Source organism: Saimiri boliviensis, chromosome 15, assembly GCF_048565385.1.
Source record: "Saimiri boliviensis isolate mSaiBol1 chromosome 15, mSaiBol1.pri, whole genome shotgun sequence".
Classification (NCBI taxonomy): domain Eukaryota; kingdom Metazoa; phylum Chordata; class Mammalia; order Primates; family Cebidae; genus Saimiri; species Saimiri boliviensis.
Window position 1 is genome coordinate 27,635,335 of NC_133463.1, and position 14,435 is coordinate 27,649,769.

The window sequence follows — 14,435 nt, forward strand, 5'->3', positions numbered from 1 at the left end:
TAAAAAATTTAAAAAGGTCAAATGCAAGGGCCTCACCAACAAAAACAAGACTGGCCTAAGAACTTGCATTTTAGCATGACCCCAAGTCATTCTTACTCAGATGAAAGCTTGAGATACTGTCTTATGTAATTTGGGTAAGCCAAATAAATACGTTCCTCTCTCAGTAGAATTTTGTAGCAGTGAAAAAGATGTTTTTCCCTTGCCTTGTAAGACTCTGAATACAAGTTTTATCACATAACAGATATACACATCTAAAAATAAATGTTTTTAGATATATCATGAGACTTATAACGTAGTCTTATCAATCACTAGACAATAATTATAGGGAAGCAAAATGCCACCAGTTCACATATTACATCTTTTGCACATAATGCTATTTATTTCTGAAGACTCAGTTATTCTCTTATTATTTAAAAATGATTGGGAATGCTGGGAAGATGGCTGCCAAAGAACAGCTTAGGACTTCAGCTCCCAGTGAAAGTGCAGAGGGTGAGTGGACGCCGCATTTCCAGACGAACTCTTATTGCCCACAGACCAGGAGATACCCAGGCAGAGGGGTCGCCAGCGTCACAGTCCCAGCCAGTGCGGATGTTTTGGCCCCCGCGGGGCTGATTCCCCGGCGCGGCTGCTGTGACCACGCCCTGTTGCTGAGGTTCTCCTTACAAAAGCCACTGGTCTGGGAGCCCTCTTAGCTGGCGAGCAGAGCCCTGAGACAGCAGAGTTGCCCATTCATCTGAAATAGCGAGCCAGGCCAGGAGATTCCTAGGCAAAAAATCCGCCAGGAGCCGGCGCCACAGTTCCAGCCGACTCCGTGAGTCACAGCACTGGAGATCCCGACGCCTTTTCAACAAGCGACCGGAACGCGGGGTCCTTCAACTTAAAAGAAAAGACTCTGAGTCAGGGAGCCAGGTGATCAGGCTCCGTTGGTCCCACCCCTCCACCCCCAACAACAACACAAAAACAAAAACAGTAATTGGAAACCCTCTGGGTTGAGCCCTTCAAACCAAGCACAGCTGAACCCCGACAGTCCGGCTCCGTGGGGGAGGGGTTTCCGCCATTACTGAGACTCTCCACCGCTACGGAGGCAGGCTGCCGTTGCCGAGGCAACCTGCCACAACAGAGAGAGTCCACCATAACAGAGGCGGGGCCACCATTGCTGAGACAGTTCTAACTATGCCCATATAAAAAGGACTACAGGGAAGAGCTCAGGGCAGCTGGGCGGAGCCCACAGCAGCTCAGCAAAGCCCCTGTGGGCAGGCAGTGGCTAGGCCTGCTGCTAGCTGGGCGGGTCACACCTGAAAGAAAAATCAAAAAAGGCAGTAGTGCAACAGAAACTCATGAAACTCCAACTCCCTGGGACAGAGACAGACAACAGGTGGATAAACCCACAAAAATGGGAAGAAACCAGCGCAAAAAGGATGAAAACTCCCGAAACCAGAACACCTCTCTTCCTAAAAGGGATCACAACTCCTCACCAGCAAGGGAACCAGACTGGATGGAGAAGGAGGGTGATGAAATGACAGAATCAGACTTCAGAAGGTGGGTAGTAACAAACTACAGTGAGCTAAAAGAACATGTTCTAACCGAACGCGAAGAAAATAGGAACCTTGAAAAAAGATTGGACGAAATGCTGACGAGAATGGACAGCATAGAGAGGAGTATAAGTGAATTGATGGAGCTGAAAAACGCAACACGAGAACTTCGTGAAGCATGCACAAGCTTCAACAGCCGAATTGACCAAGCAGAAGAAAGGATATCAGAGGTCGAAGATCAACTCAATGAAATAAAAAGAGAAGGCAAGAACAGAGAAAAAAGCGCAAAAAGGAATAAACAAAATCTTCAAGAAATGTGGGACTATGTGAAAAGACCTAATCTACGTCTGATAGGTGTACCTGAATGTGATGAAGAGAATGAATCCAAGCTGGAAAATACTCTTCAGGATATTATCCGGGAAAACTTCCCCAACCTAGCAAGGCAGACCAATATTCAAATCCAGGAAATACAGAGAACACCACAAAGATATTCCTCAAGAAGAGCAACCCCAAGGCACATAATCGTCAGATTCACCAGGGTTGAAATGAAAGAGAAAATGCTAAGGGCAGCCAGAGAGAAAGGTCGGGTTACCCACAAAGGGAAGCCCATTAGACTCACAGCAGATCTCTCAGCAGAAACCCTACAAGCCAGAAGAGATTGGGGGCCAATATTCAACATCCTTAAAGAAAAGAACTTTCAACCCAGAATCTCCTATCCAGCCAAACTAAGCTTCATAAGTGAAGGAAAAATAAAATCCTTTGTGAACAAGCAAGCACTCAGAGATTTCATCACCACCAAACCTGCTCTACAAGAACTCCTGAAAGAGGCTCTACACATATAAAGGAACAACCAGTACCAGCCACTCCAAAAACACACCAAATGGTAAAAGAGCATCAACACAATCAAGAATCTGCATCAACTTACCAACAAAACAGCCAGGTAGCATCAAAATGACAGTATCAAACTCACACATAACAATACTATCCCTAAATGTCAATGGACTAAATGCCCCAATCAAAAGACACAGACTGGCAAATTGGATAAAAAGCCAAAACCCATCAGTGTGCTGTATCCAGGAAACCCATCTTACATGCAAGGATACACAAAGGCTCAAAATAAAGGGATGGAGGAAGATCTACCAAGCAAATGGAGAGCAAAAAAAGGCAGGAGTTGCAATTCTCATCTCTGATAAAATAGACTTTAAAGCAACAAAGATCAAAAGAGACAAAGAAGGACATTACATAATGGTAAAAGGATCACTGCAACAAGAAGAGCTAACGATCCTAAATATATACACACCCAATACAGGAGCACCCAGATACATAAGGCAAGTTCTTAATGACTTGCAAAGAGACTTAGACTCCCACACAATAATAGTGGGAGACTTTAACACCCCATTGTCAATATTAGACAGATCAACCAGACAGAAAATCAACAAGGATATCCAGGACCTGAACTCAGACCTGGAACAAGCAAACCTAATAGACATTTACAGAACTCTCCACCCCAAATCCACAGAATATACATTCTTCTCAGCACCACATCACACCTACTCTAAAATTGAACACATCATTGGAAATAAATCACTCCTCAGCAAATGCAAAAGAACAGAAATCATAACAAACAGTCTCTCAGACCACAGTGCAATCGAGTTAGAACTCAGAATGCAGAAACTAACTCAGAACTGCACAGCTTCATGGAAACTGAACAACTTCCTCTTGAATGTTGACTGGATAAACAATGAAATGAAGGCAGAAATAAAGATGTTCTTCGAAACCAATGAGAACGAAGACACAACATACCAGAATCTCTGGGACACATTTAAAGCAGTCTCTAGAGGAAAATATATAGCAATGAGTGCCCACATGAGAAGAAAGGAGAGATGAAAAATTGACACCATATCATTAAAATTGAAAGAGCTAGAGGAGCAAGATCAAAAAAACTCAAAACCTAGCAGAAGACAGGAAATAACTAAGATCAGAGCAGAACTGAAGGAAATAGAGACACAAAAAACTCTTCAAAAAAATCAATAAATCCAGGAGCTGGTTTTTTGAAAAGATCAACAAAATAGACAGACCACTAGCCAGATTAATAAAAAAGAAAAGAGAGAATAACCAAATTGATGCAATAAAAAACGATAAAGGGGATATCACCACAGATTCCACAGAAATCCAAACCATCATCAGAGATTATTACAAACAACTCTATGCACATAAACTAGTAAACCTGGAAGAAATGGATAAATTCCTGGACACCTGCATCCTCCCAAGCCTAAACCCGGAAGAAGCCGAAACCCTGAACAGACCAATAACATGGTCTGAAGTCGAGGCAGCAATAAAGAGCCTACCACCCAAAAAAAACCCAGGTCCAGATGGGTTCACAGCTGAATTCTACCAGACATACAAGGAGGAGCTAATACCATTCCTTCTGAAACTATTCCAGACAATCCAAAAATAGGGAATCCTTCCCAAATCATTTTACGAGACAAACATCATCCTGATACCAAAACCCGGCAGAGACTCAACAAGAAAAGAAAATTTCAGGCCAATATCCATGATGAACATAGATGCAAAAATCTTCAATAAAATACTGGCAAACCGATTGCAACAGCATATCAAAAAGCTCATCCACCATGATCAAGTAGGATTCATCCCAGGGATGCAAGCCTGGTTCAACATACGCAAGTCCATAAACGTAATTCACCACATAAACAGAACCAAAGACAAAAACCACATGATTATCTCAATTGATGCAGAGAAGGCTTTCAACAAAATTCAACAGCCCTTTATGCTAAAAACCCTCAATAAACTAGGTATTGATGGAACGTATCTCAAAACAATAAAAGCTATTTACAACAAACCAACAGCCAATATCATACTGAATGGGCAAAAACTGGAAGCATTCCCTTTGAAATCTGGCACCAGACAAGGATGCCCTCTCTCACCACTCCTATTCAATATAGTACTGGAAGTTCTAGCCAGAGCAATCAGGCAAGAAAAAGAAATAAAGGGTATCCAAATTGGAAAGGAGGAAATCAAATTGTCTCTATTTGCAGATGACATGATTGTATATCTGGAAGACCCCACCATCTCAGCCCAAAATCTCCCGAAACTGGTAAACAACTTCAGCAAAGTCTTAGGATACAAAATCAACGTGCAAAAATCACAAGCATTCCTATACACCAGTAATAGACTTAAAGACAGCCAAATCAAGAACGAACTGCCATTCACAATTGCTACAAAGAGAATAAAGTACCTAGGAATACAACTAACAAGGAATGTAAAAGACCTCTTCAAGGAGAACTACAAGCCATTGCTCAACGAAATAAGAGAGGATACAAACAGATGGAGAAACATTCCATGTTCATGGTTAGGAAGAATCAACATTGTGAAAATGGCCATACTGCCCAAAGTAATTTACAGATTCAACGCTAGTCCCATCAAGCTACCAATGACCTTCTTCACAGAACTGGAAAAAAACACCTTAAACTTCATATGGAACCAAAAGAGAGCCCGCATAGCCAAGTCAATTCTAAGCAAAAAGAACAAAGCAGGAGGCATCACACTACCGGACTTCAAACTATACTACAAGGCTACAGTAAGCAAAACAGCATGGTACTGGTACCAAAACAGAGATATAGACCAATGGAACAGAGCAGAGGCCTCACAGGAAATACAACATACCCACAACCATCTGACCTTCGACAAACCTGACAAAAACAAGCAATGGGGAAAGGACTCCCTGTTTAATAAATGGTGTTGGGAAAACTGGCTAGCCATGTGCAGAAAGCAGAAACAGGACCCCTTCCTGACACCTTACACCAAAATTAACTCCAGATGGATTAAAGACTTAAACATCAGACCTAATACCATAAAAACCTTAGAAGAAAATCTAGGCAAAATCATTCAGGACATAGGTGTAGGCAAGGACTTCATGACCAAAACGCCAAAAGCAATGGCAACAAAAGCCAAAATAGACAAATGGGACCTAATCAAACTCCACAGCTTCTGCACGGCAAAAGAAACAGTCAGTAGAGTGAATCGGCAACCAACAGAATGGGAAAAAATGTTTGCAGCCTACCCATCTGACAAGGGGCTGATATCCAGAATTTACAAAGAACTAAAGCAGATCTACAAGAAAAAAACAAACAAGCCCATTCAAAAATGGGCGAAGGATATGAACAGATACTTTACAAAAGAAGACATACAGGAGGCTAACAAACATATGAAAAAATGCTCATCATCACTGGTCATCAGAGAAATGCAAATCAAAACCACATTGAGATACCATCTCACACCAGTTAGAATGGCGATCATTAAAAAATCTGGAAACAACAGATGCTGGAGAGGATGTGGAGAAATAGGAACACTTTTACACTGTTGGTGGGAATGTAAATTAATTCAACCATTGTGGAAGACAGTGTGGCGATTCCTCAAGGACCTAAAAATAGAAATCCCATTTGACCCAGCAATCCCATTACTGGGTATATATCCAAAGGATTATAAATCATTCTACTACAAGGACACGTGCACACGAATGTTCATTGCAGCACTGTTTACAATAGCAAAGACCTGGAACCAACCCAAATGCCCAACGATGATAGACTGGATAGGGAAAATGTGGTACATATACACCATGGAATATTACGCAGCCATCAAAAACGATGAGTTCACGTCCTTTGTAGGGACATGGATGAACCTGGAAACCATCATTCTCAGCAAACTGACACAAGAGCAGAAAATCAAACACCGTATATTCTCACTCATAGGCGGGTGTTGAACAATGAGAACACATGGACACAGGGAGGGGAGCACTACACACTGGGGTCCGTTGGGGGAAATAGAGGGAGTGGCGGGGGGGTGGGGAAGTGGGAAGAGATAGCACGGGGAGAAATGACAGATACAGGTGAGGGGACGGAAGGCAGCAAACCACACTGCCATGTGTGTACCTATGCAACAATCTTGCATGTTCATCACATGTACCCCAAAACCTAAAATGCAATTAATAAATTAATAAATAAATAAATAAATAAATAAAAATTAAAAATGATTGTTTAGGCTTTTATTATGAATTGAAATAAAATAAACTAGCCAACAACTGTCAGTAATAACATGAAACATCTGTACATGTGACTTTTTTAGAAATTTCATATACATTTCTCAGTAATTTTTTTCAACATAAATTTTACTATAGTCTAACATCATTTAATTTATTTTTTATTCTACAAGAACAATGCCAAAATACATTGCAGAAGAAGTTCTTACCAAAATTTATTATATTTTTAGGAGCAACTAGGTTCATATTAACTCATCCTACACAACTGAGCTCAAGCATCATCCTTCACCTAAGTTTGCCCTGTGGCCACTTGTTTTCCCCTAATTCCACCAGGCTGGACTAAGTAGTAATATTTAAGCATTTAATAAATGTTTCCTAAATCTGAAAATAGTATATACTAGAACCAGAATCTACTCATTCACAATATATTTCTACTGTGCTTATTAACTAAGGACATTGTCTTTTCACACACACATAAAATCTTATACTAACTTAGAGAAATGTACAATTCATATAAGCACTATCACAGTGGAAGTATAGGACACTTTGAAATTATAAAGGGACCCTTATTCTGGCCTAGATCATTAATATTCAAGGATAAAGAAAAGTAAACCAGGAAAGGGAGTGAGGGTAGAGTAAATTGAAATACTCCAGGCAACAGAAAAGTATGACCCACAAACCGGAAAGAACTAGAACTGCCTGCAGGTCTATTACAGAAGTTTACTGGTAGTACAGCCTATAGGAAGTAGGGATGAGAGCAGCAAGCAGCAAGACCTGAAACTGGAGAAATGGAGGTCATTAAGTGTTTTAGAAAGAGTTTGCCATTCTTAAGTTAAAGTTAACAACAAAAAAAAAAAGATCACCCCAAACTGCATAATGCAGGTCAGATAACAATTATTTTCTTGTATGAATTTTTTTTAATTTATTTTACTTTATTTCAATAATTTTGGGTGAACAGGCAGTTTGGGTTACCTGGATAAGTTCTTTAGTGGTGATTTCTCTAATTTTGGTGCACTCATCACCCAAGCACATACACCACTCTACCCAATGTGTAGTCTTTTATCGCTCACCCCCCACTCAGTTAATTCTATATCCCTGTGGTATAACCTACTAACCAAAAACATTCATGATTTTCTCTGTTTCAGTCATTACTTTTATTAAATATTTATTCATTTATTTTTCACTGACAACATATTTACATGGCCTGTTTTCCTTTTTACTGAAAGAGTTTCCTTGCCTCCACTTTACCTTAGCCTGGTTGCTCACCCCAACATTTTGACAAAAAGCCTCAAATGTTACCCTTGAATTGTCAATATATTGAAAAACAACAGTGATCAAATGTTAAAGAGATCTAATCCTCTATTTTCATAGTAATTTTTCCATTTTTAATCAAGCAATCCAAAAAGTGTCTATAAAAGCAAACAGAAAACATTTGGGGAGAAATACCATCAGGTATCTCATTTACTTCAAAAGTTAAGGTGTTGTATTAGTCCTAGTCCGTTTTCATCCTGCTGATAGATATGCCTGAGACTGGTCAATTTACAAAGGAAAGAAGTTTCACAATCATGGTGGAAGGCAAGGAGGAGCAAGTTACATCTTACGAGGATGGTGGCAGGTGAAAAATTAGAGCACTTGTGAAGGGGAATGCCTCTTTTTAAAACCATCAGATCTTGTGAGACTTATTCACTATCCTGAGAACAGCATAGGAAAGACCTTCCACCAGGTCCCTCCCACAACATGTGGGAATTCAAGATGAGATTTGGGTGGGGACACAGCTAAGCCATATCAGGTGTGGCTATAGAACTGGAATTTTTGAAACTACTCTGTATCTAAGATAGCTACCAGAGCATTGTCAAATGTAAGAGATCCCAGAATACTATACACATCACATGAACAATGCCTCTTTTTTCTCCATTCTCCACTTATGTTTTTAAAAACATTCAGGTGATTTTACAGGGTGAATGTAATAGGACATGAAGATCATTGCTGTCTGTAGTTAGAAACATATTCAAATTCATCTGTTGTCTGCTTCAGCAGACATCATTTAAAAGCTACTTGGTGGCCAGGCATGGTAGCTCATGCCTATAATCCCAGCACTATGGGAGGCCAAGGCAGGTGGATCACGAGGTCAGGAGTTGAAGACCAGCCTGGCCAAGACAGTGAAACCTTGTCTCTTCTAAAAATACAAAAATTAGCTGGGTGCAGTGGCAGGTGCCTATAATCCCAGCTGCTTAGGAAGCTGAGGCAGAGAACTGCTTCAACCCAGGAGGCGGAGGTTGCAGTGACCAGAGATTGCACCACTGCACTCCAGCCTGGGCAACAGAGCAAGACTCCGTCTGAAAAAAAAAGAAAAAGCTACTTGGTAAAACCATTACAGTTTCAAACTTTGAAGTCATTAAGAACAGAGTTTAGAAATCCCATCAAATTAAAATCAACAGGTCACGCGCCGTGGTTCATACCTGTAATCCTAGCACTTTGGGAGGCCAAGGGAGGTGGATCACTTGAGGCCAGGAGTTCAAGACCAGCCTGGCCAACATGATCAAGCCCTGTCTCTACTACAAATACAAAAATTAGTCAGACGTGGTGGCACATGCCTGTAATCCCAGCTACTCAGCAGACTGAGGCAGGAGAATTGCTTGAACCTGGGAGGCAGAGGTTGCAGTGAGCCAAGATCACACCAATGCACTCCAGCCTGGGCAACATGGCAAGACACTGTCTTTCAAAAGAAAAAAAATTGACATCAACAAATGAATTAGAAGTTATACCTATCATTAAAGCAAAATCCTTGAGAACTATTTTCCAGATCTCAGATAATGCCTCCACAACACAACTGGCCAATGAAAGTGTATGAAAAAGTGTTCTGAAGCATCAACCAGTAAATGCCACCATGGTTTACCGTGAGTGAGATGCACAACATATTAAACCAGTTAATTAAATCAAACCAGTTCTTGCATTATTAAAATGTGTCCTCTATTACTTATTTGTATACTATGCAGCTGTTTTTGAACTTTAAGATCTCCACAACCACCTACAGTAAAAACTACTTTATTTTCATTTATTGACAATGAAATCAATAAGTAGTTACCACTGTTTTCTACTGTAGAGGAAAAAAAGAAAAATTTTATTTTATTTCTCTATTCTAATTCACAGTGAGTGGTTCTAATAAAAATCTGATGAAAGAACTGAAGGAAAATGAAATAACACTGAAAATGTTTTCTATGATAGCACTTATTTGTGTAACAAATTATGTTGAAAGGTACTTCAGTGGATTTAATGTAATGCATTACTTAGTTAAGAAGAAAAATAATTGGCAATTCCTCTTTGTTGAAACATCAAAATTTTTTAAATAATATAATATGCAGCCTACTAAATTATTAGTTAAAACAGAAACTAGCCTCTAAAAAATATTTAGGCTGAAAACACAGGATTTTTCTATTAAAATTACCATCTTTTAAACTTATCCAACATTTTGTATAATTTGGGTAAATTAATAAATGTTAGGTATACAGAGAAGAAAAGGTATAGATTTTACTACTTTCCATATTGTTAAAATATAGCAAACTACTGCAGCAAAAGCCAAATATCATCATTACGGAATGACTTTTGGTAATACACAGATAAATGTAGAATCTAATTTAAAAGAAATTTTCATTATAAATTTATATTAAGCATGGTAAAAGTTAATTTTTAATATGCCAGAATGGTACTCAATTTCTTACCTGCTGTCAGCTGCTACATTATTACTATAATCTACACATTTGCAATAATAAAGGTGTTCAATTCCAACTGAAACAGATGTGGAAGCAAGACTTTTTTGATAGCACTGAAGATGCTGATACTTATAACAACCTACTGCATTTTCTTTCCTCTCTAACAATTCATGAATTAAAAATCTACAGAGAAATGGTTGTAAAGCACTCTTGTAAAAGTCTTATTTTAAGATTACTGAGAAAGTAAGGTATGTTCTAGATAATCCAATATTTCTCTAACACTTTTTTCTTTTCATACTCTTCATATTTTTTCATCATTGTATTTGAGTCAGGAATTATTTTCTTGGATACTGCTAATCATTTTGTTTTCCTTCCTCGAACATTCTATTTCTCTTTTTAATTCAATCTTATAAATGTGAATAAATCCCAAATAGGGCATTATTTTGAGAGACTTGTTGCAATTAAACAGAAAATATATATAGTTTAAATGTTTTATTAATGCTTGTACATTAAACTAAGAAATTATAAAAAGAATGAGGATATAATGCAACCTCTATTAATGTCTTATTTTTATTTAAATGTTTATGAACAATTTGACTTAGAAAAATTATAGACTTTCATAGAGTTAATCATGTACTGCGGACTCACATTAGTACACCCCCCAACTCTACCCAGTACATGCTCTGCTCTAAGCTGGGCGGACCCCTGGGCCCTGGCCAACACCCTCCACCAACCCCACCCTGGGGAGAGCCCCTTCCCCACCGGCATGGAGTAGGGGTGGGGCAGCGGTAAGGCCAAGGTAAAGTAGAAATGCATGGGGAAATCATCGAAGTTGATTACTCAGTCTCTAAAAAGTTAAGGAGCAGGAAAATTCAGATTTGAAGCATCCCTCTTCACCTGAAGTGGGAGGTGTTGGATGGATTTTTGGCTCAATATGGGACAGTGGAGAATGTGGAACAAGTCAATACAGACACAGTACCTGCTGTTAACAACATCACATATGCAACTAGAGAAGCAGCAAAAATAGCCATGGAGAAGCAAAGCAGGCATTAGTTTACAAACAACCCCTTCAAGATTTCCTACATCCCAGATGAAGAGGTGAGCACCCCGTCACCCCCTCAGTGAGTCCAGGGTAGGGACCACTCTTCCAGGGAGCAAGGCCACGCCCCTGGGGGCTCGTCTCAGGCCAGATTGATTTCCCACTGCTGATCCTGGTCCCCACCCAGTTTGCTGGTGCTATTATCAGAAAAGAGGGCTTGACCAGAAAAACACCAGTAAGCACACCCAGTCCCAGGTAGACATCCATAGTAAAGAGAACTCTGGAGCTGCAGAATTCTGTCACTATCCATGCCACCCCAAAGGGGACTTCTGAAGGACACCATATGGTTCTTGAAGTCATGAAGAAAGGCAGATGAGACCACACTAGCCAAAGATATTCCTCTGAAAATCTTGACCCACATGGCTTGGTTGGAAGACTGGAAAAGAAGGCAGAAATTTGAAGAAAACTGAACATGAAACAGGGACCAGAATAACAATCTCATCTTTGCAGGACTTGAACATATACAACCCAGAAAGAACCATCACTTTGAAAGGCACAGTTGAGGCTTGTGCCAGTGCTGAGATACAGATTATGAAGAAGCTGCATGGGGCCTTTGAAAATGATAACGCTGACTGTTAATACCCACTCCGGATACTTCTCCAGCCTGTACCCCTATCACCAGCTTGGCCCATTTCTGCATCATCACTCTTAACCAGAGCAGGGGACTGTGAATCTCTTCATCCCAACCCAGGCTGTGGGTGCCATCATCAGGAAGAAAGGGGCACACACCAAACAGGTGGTGAGGTTCACTGGAGCCTCCATCAAGGCCCAGGGAAGGATCTTTGGGAAACTTAAAGAAGAAAACTTCTTTAACTCCAAAGAGGAAGTGAAGCTGGAAGCCTTTATCAGAGTGCCCTCTTCCACAGCTGGCCGGGTGACTGGCAAAGGTAGCAAGACCATGAATGAACTACAGAAGTTAACTAGTGCAGAAGTCATCGTGCCTCGTAACCAAACGCGAGATGAAAATAATGAAGTGATCGTCAGAACTGTCGGGCATTTTTTGCTAGCCAGACTGCACAGCACAAGATCAGGGAAACTGTACAAGAGGTGAAGCAGCAGGAGCAAAAATATCCTTAGGGAGTCACCTCACAGCACAGCAAGTAAGGCTCCCACAGGCACCAGCAAAACAGATGAATGTAGCCCATCCAACACCTGACAGAATGGGACCAAACGCAGCCAGCCAGATTGGGAGCAAACCAAAGACCATCTGAGGAATGAGAAGTCTACAGTCTGCGGAGGTGCCCAGGGTCTCTGCGGAGGCGACCAGGGTCTCTGCAGAAGCCCTGAGAATCCCAGGGGCCAAGGAGGGGTGGAGAAGGTCAGTCAGATTTGTCAGACTACCGGGCCCTGCCTCCCACCCCCCAGGGCTTCTGCAGGCTTCAGCCATCCACTTTACCATCCACTCGGATTTCTCCTTAACTCCAACGACCCTATCCCTGTTAGACAAACTAACATAGGTGAACCTGTTCAAAGCCAAGCAAAATGCACACCCTCTATTGTGGCAAATTGTCTCTGTACATGTGTGTACACATTAGAAGGGGAAGATGTTAAGAAATGTGGCTTGTAGGTTACACAGGGTGCCTGTAGCAGTAATAGATTTTGAAAATAATATATCAAATAGCTCAACTACAATTTTCAAACAATTATTACTTTTTTTTTCTTTTTAAAGAGAAAGCAGACTTTTCTAGACTCTAAAGAAGACAGCCTTTCTTTGGGAGGTCTCAAAGTAAAGAGAGGAGCTTCGAGGCTACCCACACAACATTCACCCAGAGGAAAATCTCACCCTAAGGACACTAACAGCAGTTCTGGATCACCTGTGTAAGTCAACAGAAGGGATGCCATCTCCTTGAAGAGAAAACCCTGTCACTCCTCATGCCTGTCTAGCTCATACACCCATTTCTCTTTGCTTCACAGATTTTGAACTGGTTTTTTTTTTTTTTTTTTTTTTGCATACTGCTACATAATTCTCTGTCTCTCTGTTTACCTCTCCCCTCCCTCCCCTCTCCTCCCCTCCTTCTCCATCTCCATTCTGCTGAGTTCTCTCACCCCTTCATTTCAATCCCGTATCTATGCACCCCCACTCAAGCAAAGCAGTGCTCTGAGTATCACATCACACAAAAGGAGCAAAAGCAAAACACACAAACCAGTCTCAACCTACACTTGGTTACTAAAAAGAACAAGAGTCATTGGTACTTGTCCTAGAATTTTGGAAGAGGAAAACAGGAACCCATGAAACCAACCAATCAACCAAAGAAAAAATTCCACAAGGAAGGAATGTATTTTGCCTTTTTGCATTTTGGTATATAAGCCATAAATATTAAGCAAAATGATTTCTTTCTTTAAAAAAAAAAATGGAAGTAGCAATTCACACAAGGTTGTTGTCCCAAGTGGTTAAATTTACAGACTTTTTTTTTTTTAATGAGAAAAAAAACACAGAAAAGGCTACCTCAGGTGTTTTTTACCTCAGCACCTTGCTCTTGTGTTTCCCTTTGAGATTTTGTAAAATTGATAGTTGGAGCATTTTTAAAATTTTAATAAAAATAAGTTGGGAAAAAAAATAAGATATCAACTGCCCGGCCTGGAGAAGGTGACAGTCCAAGTGTGCTGAATTGTCTTCCACTAGCCAAGAATGTATATGGCCTTCTTTTGGACAAATCTTGAAAAATGTTTATTTAAAAAACAAAAGGAGATGACAAAGAAAAACAGAGAGCAAATATTGGAGATGTCCTGAATTTTAATAAGGTATGCGCCATTAGGCCTTTTCGCGCTAAAAGATGAATATGTACTCGTTTATATGAACAAGCTATTACACCACCAGATTGCAATGCCAGTATCCGCTACTGAAAACTGTTCTGTGATCAAAAAAAATAAAGAAAGAGAAAAAGAAATATATCCAGCTAACAACAACAAGAAAAAAATGTACTAGGTTAGTATTTGTGTTAACTGTCAATCTCCTGACCTAATCATTGAACTTATGAAATCATGATTTCTATACATAAAACTAACAGCTTCTACAATTATTAACAATTATAGTATTT

At 40.1% G+C, this 14,435-nt stretch overlaps 1 protein-coding gene and 1 pseudogene across 10 annotated transcripts in view; one reads left to right on the forward strand and one right to left on the reverse strand.

The window, feature by feature from the left end:
• The window catches only part of VPS13B (vacuolar protein sorting 13 homolog B), an 805,060-nt gene that overhangs the window by 594,852 nt on the left and 195,773 nt on the right, over positions 1 to 14,435 (reverse strand). The window lies entirely within an intron of this gene.
• Positions 11,313 to 12,501, forward strand: LOC104650084 (insulin-like growth factor 2 mRNA-binding protein 2 pseudogene; annotated as a pseudogene).